The sequence below is a fragment of the Sparus aurata genome, chromosome 13, assembly GCF_900880675.1.
Source record: "Sparus aurata chromosome 13, fSpaAur1.1, whole genome shotgun sequence".
Taxonomy (NCBI): Eukaryota; Metazoa; Chordata; class Actinopteri; order Spariformes; family Sparidae; genus Sparus; species Sparus aurata.
The window spans coordinates 5,794,392-5,807,290 of NC_044199.1; the positions used below are offsets into that span (position 1 = coordinate 5,794,392).

At 43.7% G+C, this 12,899-nt stretch overlaps 1 protein-coding gene across 4 annotated transcripts in view; it reads right to left on the bottom strand.

The window, feature by feature from the left end:
- The window catches only part of gabra3 (gamma-aminobutyric acid type A receptor subunit alpha3), a 101,562-nt gene extending 88,901 nt beyond the window's left edge, over positions 1-12,661 (bottom strand). Inside the window, exon 1 of one of the 4 annotated variants that reach the window (XM_030438827.1) lies at positions 11,765-12,661. The gene's annotated coding sequence lies outside the window, so the exon portion shown is untranslated. Of the gene's footprint in view, positions 1-10,308; positions 10,548-11,764 lie in introns of those variants that run through there. The other 3 variants (XM_030438825.1, XM_030438828.1, XM_030438826.1) reach the window with 3 other exon arrangements.
- Between the last annotated feature and the right edge of the window lie 238 nt (positions 12,662-12,899).

Sequence of the window (12,899 nt, forward strand, 5' to 3'; positions counted from 1 at the left end):
AAAAACAGAGAAAGAGAGATTTTCTCTGGTATCACACTCCTCCTGCAAATTCAGTGATTTATTGTGGAGTACATAGAAGCTTGTAAAAGCACCTGAACGTTGCGATGTCACTCGATAACACACTGGTTTCGATAGGCTACATAATTAACGGCAGGCTTCCTCCACATGCAGCTTGCTTGTGAAAGTGGAATCAGGGTTGAAATCAAGCAAAACGCAAGTGGGTTTATTGAACATGCCGCTGAAGATGAAAGTCAGCAGATTAGACACATACTGAGAGATACAACAGGACGGCGAGGCGATCCAGTGTGCGGGCATTAAGGTGGACAGCTAAAGCAACACTATGTAGGCAAAAGAAAATCTAACTTCCTGTATAAAGACACTAAAATTAACACACAACATGATTTTAACCTAAAATGGAGGCCGACAATAAATCGCACCTTGCTCGGATTTTAGATGGAAAGGGACACTCAGTATGAGCTCATTCAAACTGGTACCTGGAGGCTGATGACTGACATCTGCAGAGGGCTTAATATGACATCATCGGTCGCTCAGCGCTGATCAGACCTACTACAGTCACCATCACACTTAAGAGTACACTGGCACAGCTCATCTGACATCATGTCGAATCACAACCGGCTCGACCGATGCCTGACTCCTTGCTTTAAAAAAGACCAAGATCATGCTTGAAATCTTTTTTGTATTGTTTTAAGATTGACTCTAAATGGCCACTTTACTTTTATAACCTGCCCAGTGTAACTAATTACTTTATTAAGCTGGTTTTAATTAAAAGTAGCTGATTAGATTCCTTTAAAAAACCCATTTCGATCATATCATTAAAATAAGTCTCATGAAAGTCCTGCAATCGTCGCTGAGTGCAAAGTGTTTGTTTTGTTTTTTTGCTTCATCCACCTCAGAGAGGAAAAAAAGGGAGCTTTTCATTTATTTCGGTACCACTCATATACAGCAAACTAGTAAGATCACAGTCTGGTCTCAAAATAAAACGGCAGCCCGACAAAGTGGCGAGTACTTTCAATTCCCGAGGCGCGGCTCGCAGTGAAGATAATGTTCTTATCACTCTCTCCTACGAGTTCAAAGACCGCCGGTGTTTCAAAGTCCTGTGGTTTAAGAAGAAACGAACGGCGCGGAGAGCTGCTGGGATCTAGAGAGTGAAACACAACGACGTTGAGCTACGTCCCAAAAACTATTTTATCCAAATTGCAAGAAATGACACATTACCCACACAAGTGACACACAAAATAGTCAATCAGCAGAAAACTCAGCGTCTAATGAGACTACAGCCAAAACAGTTGATTAATTAATTGGTCAATTGGCGGAAACTAATTGACGGTAATTTTGATTAATGAGTCATTGTTTTGTCATTTTGTTAACTATTGGCCATCATAATTAACACCGCTGAAGACGTGATACGAATTGATGCGTCGCTTTGGGACAAACAGTTTATTTTCATGCACTTCACTTTGATGAGGCTTCAATGCCAGTAAAAAAACAAACAAAAAAAACTCCAACAATAGCTTCGGTGGAGTTTGTATTCAGGCCGTCCTGCTTTTTTCTTTCCCCTCCTCATCCATAATTGAAAACTGGCAAACTTTTCTCCCTGCAAACCCTGACCATTACTCAACACACAACACTAAAAACACGGCGCGCCGGTCGTTCCAGTTTAGTGTGTGTGCAGCCTGGTAGGTAATATTCGAGTCTTCTGCGTTGAAAATGGGAGCAATCACTGCCGACAGGAACGGGCGCTGTTAAGACAGTAAATTACTCCAAGTTCAAATTCAAATCACTTTCGTAAGGTAATTACACTAAATATCCCACATGGTCCTACATTTTGAAAAGGCAGATTTGATTGAAGTACTTCTGACAGCTTGAAATGTAGCAGTGTGAACGTACGACTATAGACAACTCATAAATAATACAATCTGGCAGTAAATGATGGAAATTTAAAGACCAATTGAACAATCTGAGTTTAGTGTATATACACGTACTTTAAGCATTAAAAGGTTTGTTATACAGGGAGCAACAGATAGGAAGGGATGCCAACTGAACCAACAACGCCAGGCATTGATCGAAGGTGACTAATGATTGACTACGTGTCTTGAATTGACTGGCAAGCAAATGTGTGGGTAAAAATGGTCGACTGGTGACCTTGGACAATCAGAATCAACCGGAGAGGTTCAATAATGGAGATGGCAAGAAACCGTCATATAATCATCCTCATAATCAGAACACACAACCCATTCTTTCCAGCTAGAGAGCCTGATTTTGCACAGTGGGATGGCTGAGAGGACTACTCTGTATTTTTGAAGGGTTTTTCACACCTTCAGGTAAAAGTGCTCTTAACGAATAGATATAATTTTGCATGGAGGGTTTGCATAATAAGTAATGTAATGTTCAGCGGTTCAACCAGACCGACAAATGAAAGGGCGGAAAGCAACGAAGATACCTCTGAGCAACAGTTACACATTTGTCTGATAAGTTATTTGTAAAGAAATTTCAAGCTTAGCATTAAAATCTGCGCGGATTGAAATCAGAACTGGTTCCTGTTTCAATGTCAAGTGCACAATAACAGTCAGTAACCAGCTGGAATTAGCCGGAGTGTTGCTAAGCAAAGCTGATTCTTAAAACTGCACAATAGAAGTTGAAGGTAAGTCTCGGGTCGCCTCTCTTGGAACTGAATTAAACCTCTTCAGTCTGACCGCTGAGCAGATTATTAATTTTTTTTTGGCCTCAACAATTTTGGTGTTTGGTGTTCTGTTTTTCTCTGTGAAGAAGAAAAACATCAATATAAAAGGTGATTCCAAACTCTCCAGTAGTAACGTATTCCATTACGTATTGACTTGCGAGAACTAGTTCATCTACCAGCATAATTGAATCGGCAGCTGTTTTGACACACAGGCTGTGTTCTCCTTGGTGACCTGTGACAGGTTTTACAGGAGGACAGAGTCGCTGCTGCAGTTCCATCCTGTCCTCGCAGATAACTGTGTTCACATTCTTGGCGTGAAGTCAAACTTGTTCAAGGTGTGGGTGTCAAGAGTCCGACAGAGTTGTCCGCTCGCCTCGTCGTGATGTTCATGGATATGCATCAAGGCGAAAACCAAGGTCTGACTGTCCAGATACAGAAGGATGGCTTCCCCTGCTGATTGCAGCACACACGTCATCCTTACGGGCCTTTTGTCTGACTGGTATGTGATATTGTGGCTGTGACACTGTTTGCTTTATACATCTGTGCACATCAAACTACCAAACACGTACTGTTGAATCCAAACATCAGCTTCCAGCGTTCCTCCTCCTGTGGTGTACATTTTCATTTAAAAGTTCCTCTGGCAGCCTGGTACCAGTAACACCACAGATATATGAGGGATATTAAGTTGAGGTATATTGCTTCCACACTGCACTTTCATGGTCTATCAAATGTAATAAAGTACAAGTGTCTCTTGATAAAAGTGCTTTTGGGGTCAGAAAAACATGTTTTATTACTACCTCTCCGTTAGTTGCAAGTATCTCATGGTTGAGATTAAAAAAACATACTGAACGATCTTTAAATAATATTCTAATAGTATCCTAAGTGCTCACAATGACTACTTCAGTGGTACGATACATGCTCTTGTCTATCTTAACCCTGAGGCTGAGAATGCTGCAGCGAGGCTTTTAACTAAAAGCAAAGAGACAGCACCATGTCTCCTCTGTTTTAGCGTCTTGTCACTGGATGCCTGTTTCTCATTGATTTTTGGAGCTGCTAATGTGTTTCGGTCTTTGAGTGACCCGACCCAACCCTGTCTCTGAACTTAAGATTCCTGCGTGCGGCCCGAAATCTTCAGAGAGGAGCCTCCCGGCAGTTTCTGTGTCAAGGTTAAAGAACTAAAGGTGACCATGCTGTTGCTGTCAGAGCTCATGAACAAAGCTTCCAGCGTTGTGACATTGCAATTAAGACCTTCTTTGATGCGTATTCCACTTGTATCCCTGCTGCCCTGTCTGATCTGAATATTTTGCATTTTTTATCCTCACAACATCCTCTGTTTACAGAGGCATTTAGGTTAGTCAGTTATTATAACCTTGACTAACAGATTTCCTGTGTGCAAATGCAGAAAATCTGATAGCTATTGTTCTCGACACCGGCAATTTATGCTATAATTCAAACTGTAAAATCCACTTGTGGATTTTAAAAGATATCTTTCAGCACACCTACACCGTGTGTGAGCGTGGTGGTGCAACAGTGATGCAAAATAATCTCTGTGGAAGACACCGTCTCCACGCTCTACCTGCTGCAATAAAGAGTGGGCTGAGACAGTGCGAGGATGGCCAAACGCTACACACATTAAATGCCAACAATCGTCTGGCAGCTGGTGATAAAGGAAGAAAAAAACGCTCCATGGTCTCAGTAGTGAGCTTATGTATGAAGAAGGGAGCTGCTGATTTCTGTGTAGAAATGTACTTTGAGTTACATTAAGACTATTGCAGTCCTCTGTCTTAAAACAGAGTGCACCCAGCTCGTGATAATGTGATGGCCCAAACTACAAAGCCTCCCACTGCACAGACGGGAGTTCACTGTACTCTCCACTAAAGCTGCAATTACCTATTATCTTTACTATCAATTAATCCCCCGAAGCCCACGGTGTCATCTTCAAATTGCTTGTTTTGTTTAATCAGACAAACAGTAAAAGTCCCAAAAACATTTGATTTGCTATCACCGCACATAAACAAAAGTAGTAAATCCTTCCAAATGGAGGAGCCGGGCCCCGGGGGTGATGTTTATATGCTTGAGCTCTACCGTCTCTATATCACTACTGCCTCCCATAGCATTCGACACTACAAGGTGAATTTCAGATCAGGCCCTGGAGTTATCTTAAGGCCAGCGCCGTCCCTTGAAGTAAACACAAGAGAGATAAATGTGCTTTCCACACACACGCATTTTGATAGATGATGAAGTCGGCCAAATCAGTTAACTGCACAAACTAAACAGGCACTATCTATATGAAGGTACACTGCGACACAGCTTCTTGCATGTCTGATTATCTTGCTTATATTGTACATATGTCAAGATTCATTGTACACTTGCTCTAAGTTTCTGGAGCCCGCCCTCCTCAGAGAAGCTGCCATATAGGTCGACTATCAAAGCAGCTTATTACAACCGGTATTCACGTTTTTTGACCAACTAGTTTCCTTGCCTAAACCTAACAAATACGTTTTCTTACCTAAACCTGACAAGGTTGTTTTCTTACCTAAACCTAACCAGCTGGTCTCCTTGCTGAAACCTAACCAACTATTTTACTTACCTAAGCCTTACCAACTAGTTTTCTTACCTAAACCTAACCAACTAGTTTTCTTGTCTAAGCCTTACCAACTAGTTTTCTTACCTAAGCCTTACCAACTAGTTTCCTTGCCTAAACCTAACAAATAAGTTTTCTTACCTAAACCTGACCAGGTAGTTTTCTTACCTAAACCTAACCAGCTGGTCTCCTTGCTGAAACCTAACCAACTAATTTCCTTACCTAATCCTTACCAACTAGTTTTCTTACCTAAACCTAACCAACTAGTTTTCTTACCTAAACCTGACCAAGTTTTTTCTTGCCTAAACCTGACCAAGTAGTTTTGTTACCTTAACCTGACCAAGTAGTTTTGCTACCTAAACCTGACCAAGTAGTTTTCCTGCCTAAACCTACCCAAGTACTTTTGTTACCTAATCCTAACCAAGTAGTTTTCTTAGCTAAACCTAACCGAGTAGTTTTCTTGCATCAAACTAATCAATAAGTGTTCTTGCAAAATCTTAAGCAAGTAGTTTTCTTTCCTAACTCTTAACCATGTAGTTTTAGTGCCTAAACCCCACCAGGCAGTTTCCTTCCATAAATCTTACTAAGTATTTTTCTTACCTAAACCTGACCAAACTGTGTGCACACAATAAAAGTCAGGTAGACCGGTAACTGGTGAGCTGCAATCGTCACGCTGTTTTGGTAAACCCTGATGTTTTTCAGACTCGCTGGCAGTCGACCCATTCAGTTGTTTTCATATGAGGAAGTGTTGATTTTTCCTTGTTTGTGCAGTAAGGCACCAGGCTGTTGCAAAATAACCACAACAAATTGTGGGCTCTTTTCTGTCTCACACTGTTTGGACTGTATTTCGACGCCCACGCAGTTTCTTCCCAGTTGTTGCAGTAAAGTGAATCAGTGTTGAAGATGCTGACACCCATGGGACACTTGTGACACACACAATTTACCCAGGTCCATTTAAAAACATTTTAAGAGAATTAAATCTTCTGTCTCCTCATGACATCGCAGAAACCCCTCAGGACTGTCATGCTCCTAATAATCCCCTCTTCATATCTTCAGCCAAAACACTCGGTTACTGAGGCAACAGCTGTGCGCATCATCTTGTGCTACCAAAGGAAGCATCAGCACTGCAGAAGAGGTGCATGCAGCCCTGGGACTGAGATGTTCATCGTGATGTGTTGGAGCGGAATAATGGCTGCTTATTGAATTTTATGTCAGATACATTTCACAGAGAAGGGAGCCAGACGTTTGTTATTTTATTTTTTTGGATCATTTACAGGAAGTTATGCAACCATGTAAAGGGGTTTAATTGTTTATTCCGGTGTGCCTGCAGCCTTGAAAACACCAGACGTGCGCCGCAACTCCCTCTGCACACATCACACTTGACTGCAATTTGTGCCATGAACCTTGATTCACAAAACATGCACCTGCTGTCCGATAACCTTCAAGCACTGTTTCTCATCTTATCTGCATCAGGAACAAAATCTGACGCTCATTGGCCTAAAACACCTCTTAATCCGCTGCCAACCTCAATCAAAAGTCCAATATTCAATACTGTGCCTTAAATATTTTGTGCCAGCGGATCAAATTAGTGCATCACTGGGGCAATTTTTCACGGTACAAACATTTTAAATACAGTGATAATGCTTTCTCAACACCATTACAGGTCTCGGATGTTTACAATGCAATCTCAGACATTTTAGGAGTTTCTCAGGGCATGCAGACATTCTGCCTCTTCCGTACAGCCGGTTCTAATATGAAGCTTTAGGCCCCAGAAAGATTCTGACATTTGAGAGATTTTGACTGTCAACCTTAAAGGTCACAGTAAACCTGGAAAGACGTACGCAGTTTAGGAGAGCAGGTGGAAATAAGTGAGAGCAAGGTAGCATTGCATTTTCTTCCACCTTCTGTTTCATATGGATTCAACGTGTTGGAACAAAAAAGGAGCCTCTGACATCAAATCCAAACCTAAACCAACAAAACCCACAGCAGAAACACGCAGATTTCTGTTTCAAACGCTGGTTGGATCCGTTATTTCTTGCTTTATTCTTGACTTGATTCTGTGATAGCAATTTCCTACCTCCTCTTCTATGCACTACAAACAGAGTGTGAGGAACAAAAGGTGAGCGTCAGTGGTGACAGCAGATCCTGAAGGAAGGTACTGTTGCAGGAGGGGGATGTTGCACAAAAAAATGCCTTTGTTCGTCTTTATGGTTATTCTATCCTCGCAAAAAGCTGCTCTTGACAAGAGCCGTGCAGCCAAACAGAAAAACAAACCTTTAAATATCAAATTTAATCTCAATGATTATCTAGCAAGATCAATTTGAACAGCTTAACTGTGTGACTGTGCCACCAGCTCCACCAGCTCCAACATTCAAACAATGGCCGATGATTTGCTCTGCTCATAATGTACTTGTTGGAAAATATTTTATGCAGCTCTTGGCAGGCGGTTTTAGTCCCTAAATTACTGGGATGTGCATCCACACGAGATTGGTCTTGTCAGGAGTCCTCTGACTCTGCCAAAACACTGCGACACAAGTCATCTGTTTGTGGAGGGTTTTTTTTTTTTTTTTTTTTCACGCAACAAATTACAGATGTGGCACAAATGTTTCTGCAGGATTAAGATCACTGACAATCGCAGAAGTGATCACGAATCAGTGGGCGTCTGGAGTTGACGTTATTCCGGTCTGAATGGCGGTTCAGTGATTAATCTTACCCCTCTACTGCACATAAAGGGGGAAATGATGGGAGCTCGCCACTAGCACAGGGAATGAATGAGATTAGGGAAATTACCGGAAGATGTTGAGAAATTCACAGTAATGCAAAAGCACTCCACAACCTGAAAATATTCAATTTTGGCCATTTTCATCCTGTGAATGATGTTTGGCTGCGCTGGATAAGTGAAGTGAGTCCGTCTCTCTACCCGCCTGTCTGCAATAACCCAACGTGGACTTCTCACTCTCCTGCGTTGTCCCACATCTCATCATCTTTGCCCCTTTGGAGCCCAGCTGTAAATTTCCCTTCAAAGCCTCTTGGTCATGACTGACATGATCTCGGTGGAGGCTTCAATTCACTTAAAGGGCTCTCTTGATTACGTCCTGTCAGCTGTTATCATTATCATCGTCAGGCAGTGGCTTTATGCCTCGACCCCCCATCTCGACAACTCGAGCTGTGCGGTGGATCTCGGGGCATATTGACATCTCCAGAACAAGCCTCTCTTGTAGGGCAGTGCGTGTTCGTGTGCTGCTTTTTAAACCGTAGTGGAGGGTAACCCTATTATTTAGCATACTGAGTCATTTTCCAAAACATGTTGTGAACATTAACATTCATTTATGGGCAGAATATTTGCCTCCTGCAAAATAAAGAAAAAAACAAAAGACTGTGCTTTCCTCCCCCTTAACACTCTGGGAGACATTACCCTCATTTATTTTGTAATCACTCGAGATACTTTGCATTTTACTGCATCATGCCTTACTGTGCCTCCAGGAACAATATAGAAAATGCTAATCCCTGCAACAATCTGCCTCGATCCCTGCTACACGTTTTATTTGACTGCATCTGCGCGCAAAAAAAAAAAAAAAAAGAGGGAAAAAAGAAGAGCAATTACAAACAGATCCTCTAATCACGCCACTTCAGATGTAGCGGGTTCACCGAGTCGCAGAGGCACAACATATCCATCTGCAAGTCGCGCATGAGAAAGATAACACCTTCTCCCCTCAACAAAATCTGTGCTCCCTGACACATTCCCTGCTGGACAATAAATCTGAGTTTGCTTTCGCTTTCCGCCACGCGGCCATTTACTGTGAAAAGGAAGGAGGGGAGGCGAGAGAGGAGAGGAGAGGAGAGGAGGTGGTGGTGGTGGTGGGGCTCTCTCTGCTCTGTATGTCTCAACAGATGAAGAAACTGGCTGAGAAAAGACATTTACTTGTGGTCACACTCGTGAGCCCGGGGAGTCATCGCATTATGAGCCGTGTAGCCGTTGCAGACTGAGAGATGGCAGAGAGGGGTGGTGGTGGTGGTGGTGGGGGAGAAAGGGCTGCGAGGAGCTACAGATGACTGTGCATTACATCAAATGAGAGGTGTGGTGGAAACATGAATATGTGATGCGCGGACAGACAGACGAGGGACTCCTTAAAAAATGTGGCGTGCAAAGGGAAAAGGAGGACGGGGAGGAGAGAGCGAGGAAAGTCATCCTCGGAATGCACGATGTCGTAACCTTGATCTCGGCTGATGTCCGGTAATTAATACCAGAGCGTGGCCTCTGACATTGGCTGGTTGGAGAAAGGATGAAAAGATGAAGCCGGGACTAATAAAATGACACAGGTCGTCCCGCTCTTTCACCCTGCGCACCCACATTTATACCTCCTCACCTTAAACAGGTCTGTTTGTTACGTGCGTCTTATCGGGGAGGGAAGTCGTTTAGGGATGCGGTGATGAAAGACTGAATCGCGGATTGGCGATACAAAACGCAGCAAGTTGGTTAATCGTGAATCGAGGTAATCGTGAATGTCCCGGCGCAAAACAGCTGTCTCGGTTGCTTGGATGTGAGTCAAGACTATGGATTCCAAACTAGAAAACAACAGGGAGGTGACGTTGTGCAGGGAGCCCTCGTGATTTACGACAGCAGTTCAATATTTGCTTCCTAACATATTGTAAGGCGACTCCTGTATGTTTTAGTTTTTATTCCAAAGTTTTAAATATATTTAGACGATTAGCAGGATAATCTCGTGAATCTCAATTATGTTGGACACAATAATGGTTCCATGGTTAGTGCCGATCCCCTCACTGTGCACACAGATGCATTCAACACAATCATCTTTAACAGAAGCTCTGAGCTGCGACTAACGATTATTTTCATTGTTGCTTAATTTCCCTGATTAACCGATTGTTTTTTGGGTCTAAAAATGTCGATCAGTGTCTCCAAAAGCCCAAGATGATGCCCTCAAAGTGTCTTGTTTTCATCCATAACCCCAAAGATATTCGGTTCACTGCCATGGAGGAGTAAAAGAAACCAGAAAATACTCACATTTAAGAAGCTGGAAGCTTTAAAGAAATGACTCAAACGATAAAGTGCTTATCCAAATAGCTGTTGATTAATCGAATAGCTGACAACCGCTACAGCGATTAATCGCTGCAGCTCTAGAGTCAGTCGGGGGACCTCGTCCTCCTCCTCCTCCTACATCACTCCAGGGCTGAAACCATTTGTTGCCTATTTGCGTGACCCTGTTTTTTTTCTCGTTGGGCCGCCGAACCAAAAAAACGACGATGTGACTAAAATTCTGAGAGTCTGCGGAGTGTGTGCTGACCCAATTTGTGTTCTTTTTCAGGGCGTGGAGAGAGAGAGAGAAAGAGAGAGAGAGAGAGAGAGAGAGAGAGAGAGAGAGAGAGAGAGAGGAGGAAGAGTCTGCAAAAAACGCCCAGAGAAAGATGTTTTAAATCATCTGATCACATAACATCAAAACAACATGTGGTCACAGCACGCAGTGAGGAAGAGGAGAGAGTCTCAACACAGGCTTCCTCATCTTCAGCCGAACACACACACACACACACACACACACACACACACACACAAACTACTGGAGTTTGAATTATTAAATATGGAAGTGTTTAGTTTCTGGCTGTCGTCATCAGTTGATGTGTTTTTTTTTTCTTCTTTGCGTCAGTTCAATTGATCAGCTCCGGAGAGATGTGACACAAACAGGATGCTGATTTTTTTTTTTTTTTACAGCCCTGTTGTTGTTGTTGTTGTTGTTGTTGTGAGGAGAGGAGCCAGACCAGAAGAAGAAGAAGAAGAAGAAGAGGAAGAGGATGAAGAAGAGGAAGAGGATGAGGATAAGGAGGAGGAGGAGGAGGGGAGGCTTTTATTCAAGGTTAAGTTAGCCTCTGCTCAACAGTCTTGTCACTGGTTGCGGTGCCTTATTTCTGTCTTGGATCTCCAGCCTTTAGAGTTTTGCACGCATGTATCACCACGAAACGTCACGCGTTAATTGCTCATTAACGGGGAGGGGGGGAAGTGAACAATTAACCCTCCCCCCCCCCCTTTCAAGTGTCGCATCGTGTTGACTGTCCGGAGTCAAGTCACACGCGTAAAATAAAGAAAAAAAAAATCCCTTGATTGTAAAAAGAAAAAGAAAAAGAAAAAAGCCCCACATGTGTTGCTCAGACTGGACCAACACTTTGAATGTGGATCCTGCAGCGCCGCATCCTCGCATCAGCACCACCGACACCACCGACACCACCACCCCCAGCATGCGAAAGGAGACCTGTTAAACCATCAATTATACTGCGGTAGTTCCACACACACACACACACACACACACATATTCACACACACATATTCACACACATTCCACGCACACAGCAGTTGTTGCACGTGAATGAAACATTGCCATTGAGCGCGTTTGCGACCGTCTCCAGTTCTTGTGAGACACATAAAACACACCTAATGAGCGCGTAAAGAAGGAGAAGCAGGAGAGTCTCACCCCCAACAGCAGCAGCAGCAGCACAGCAGCAGCAGCAGGTTCGGCTTCTGTTCTGGTTGTTTCTTCTGTCTCTCTCTCTCTCTCTCTCCTCCGACTGGGTTCTCCTCGGAGTTAATGAGGTTCTGACGTTTGGTCCGGGCTGATTTCTCCCCTCAGCTGTTATTGTCCACCGGGGTTCAGATCTCCTTTTTTCTTTTTTTTTCTTCTCTTCCAGCGGTGAAACAGTCTGGGATCTATCGGCGTCCTCTCGCAGAGCTCTGCCCTCTTCTTCAAACTAACCTTCCCGCCCCCTCCTTCTACCCAGCGCAGATTGGTGCCGGCCAGGAGGGGCAAACCCTGAACCCGCGGGTTGTTGTTTTTGCGTTAGAGGCGCAAATCTGTCACGCGGATCAATGCCCACATGGACGTGTTTTGTTTTTTTTGTTGTTTTTTTTTTTTTGCTGTTAACCGACCCGCTTGTCAGTGATGCTCTCGACAGCTGGAAGGGGACTCTTTTCTCCCCCTCCCTCACCCACTCCCTCACTCCTCCTTGTGCGTTATTGCACAAAAAAAAAAAAAAAAAAAAACCCTCCCAGGCGAGAAAAAAGAAGCAGAGAGTGGGCCCACTTATTCAGCGGGGCTCCGCGGTCCGAGCACTGACGCAGGTGCCGAGGGTCCAACCACAACTGACAGAGACGCCAAGCCTGTGAGCTGCCGCTGCTGACAGTGATATAGCAATCTCATCTGAGTCATTGCAGTAGTAGGAAATGGGAGCAGATCAGTCCCACTCAGTGACCTTGAAGAGGGGTGGTCTAATCAGTGAGAGGAAGCTGGGAGAGAAAGAGACAAATGGGACGCCTCACCTTCATCTCCAGCCGTGCCCAAGGTGCCCTTGTGCAAGGCATGTAATGTCACCTCTAACCTCTGCTCATGCAGCAGCAAATGGTACATGAGCGTGCATTGCACTCTGCCAACTCCCAGGTGTGTTTGAGTGAACGCTTGTGCGAGCAGCCAGCAGTTTCTGACCTGACTTTTTATTCGATTGAATTCACAAGATCAAATAAATCACAGCTGGAAAAAAAACTGATTCGAGTGACCTGCAGTCAGAGTACAGCTCACGTTTAGATATCATCACTGCAGTCTATTTGCAACATGA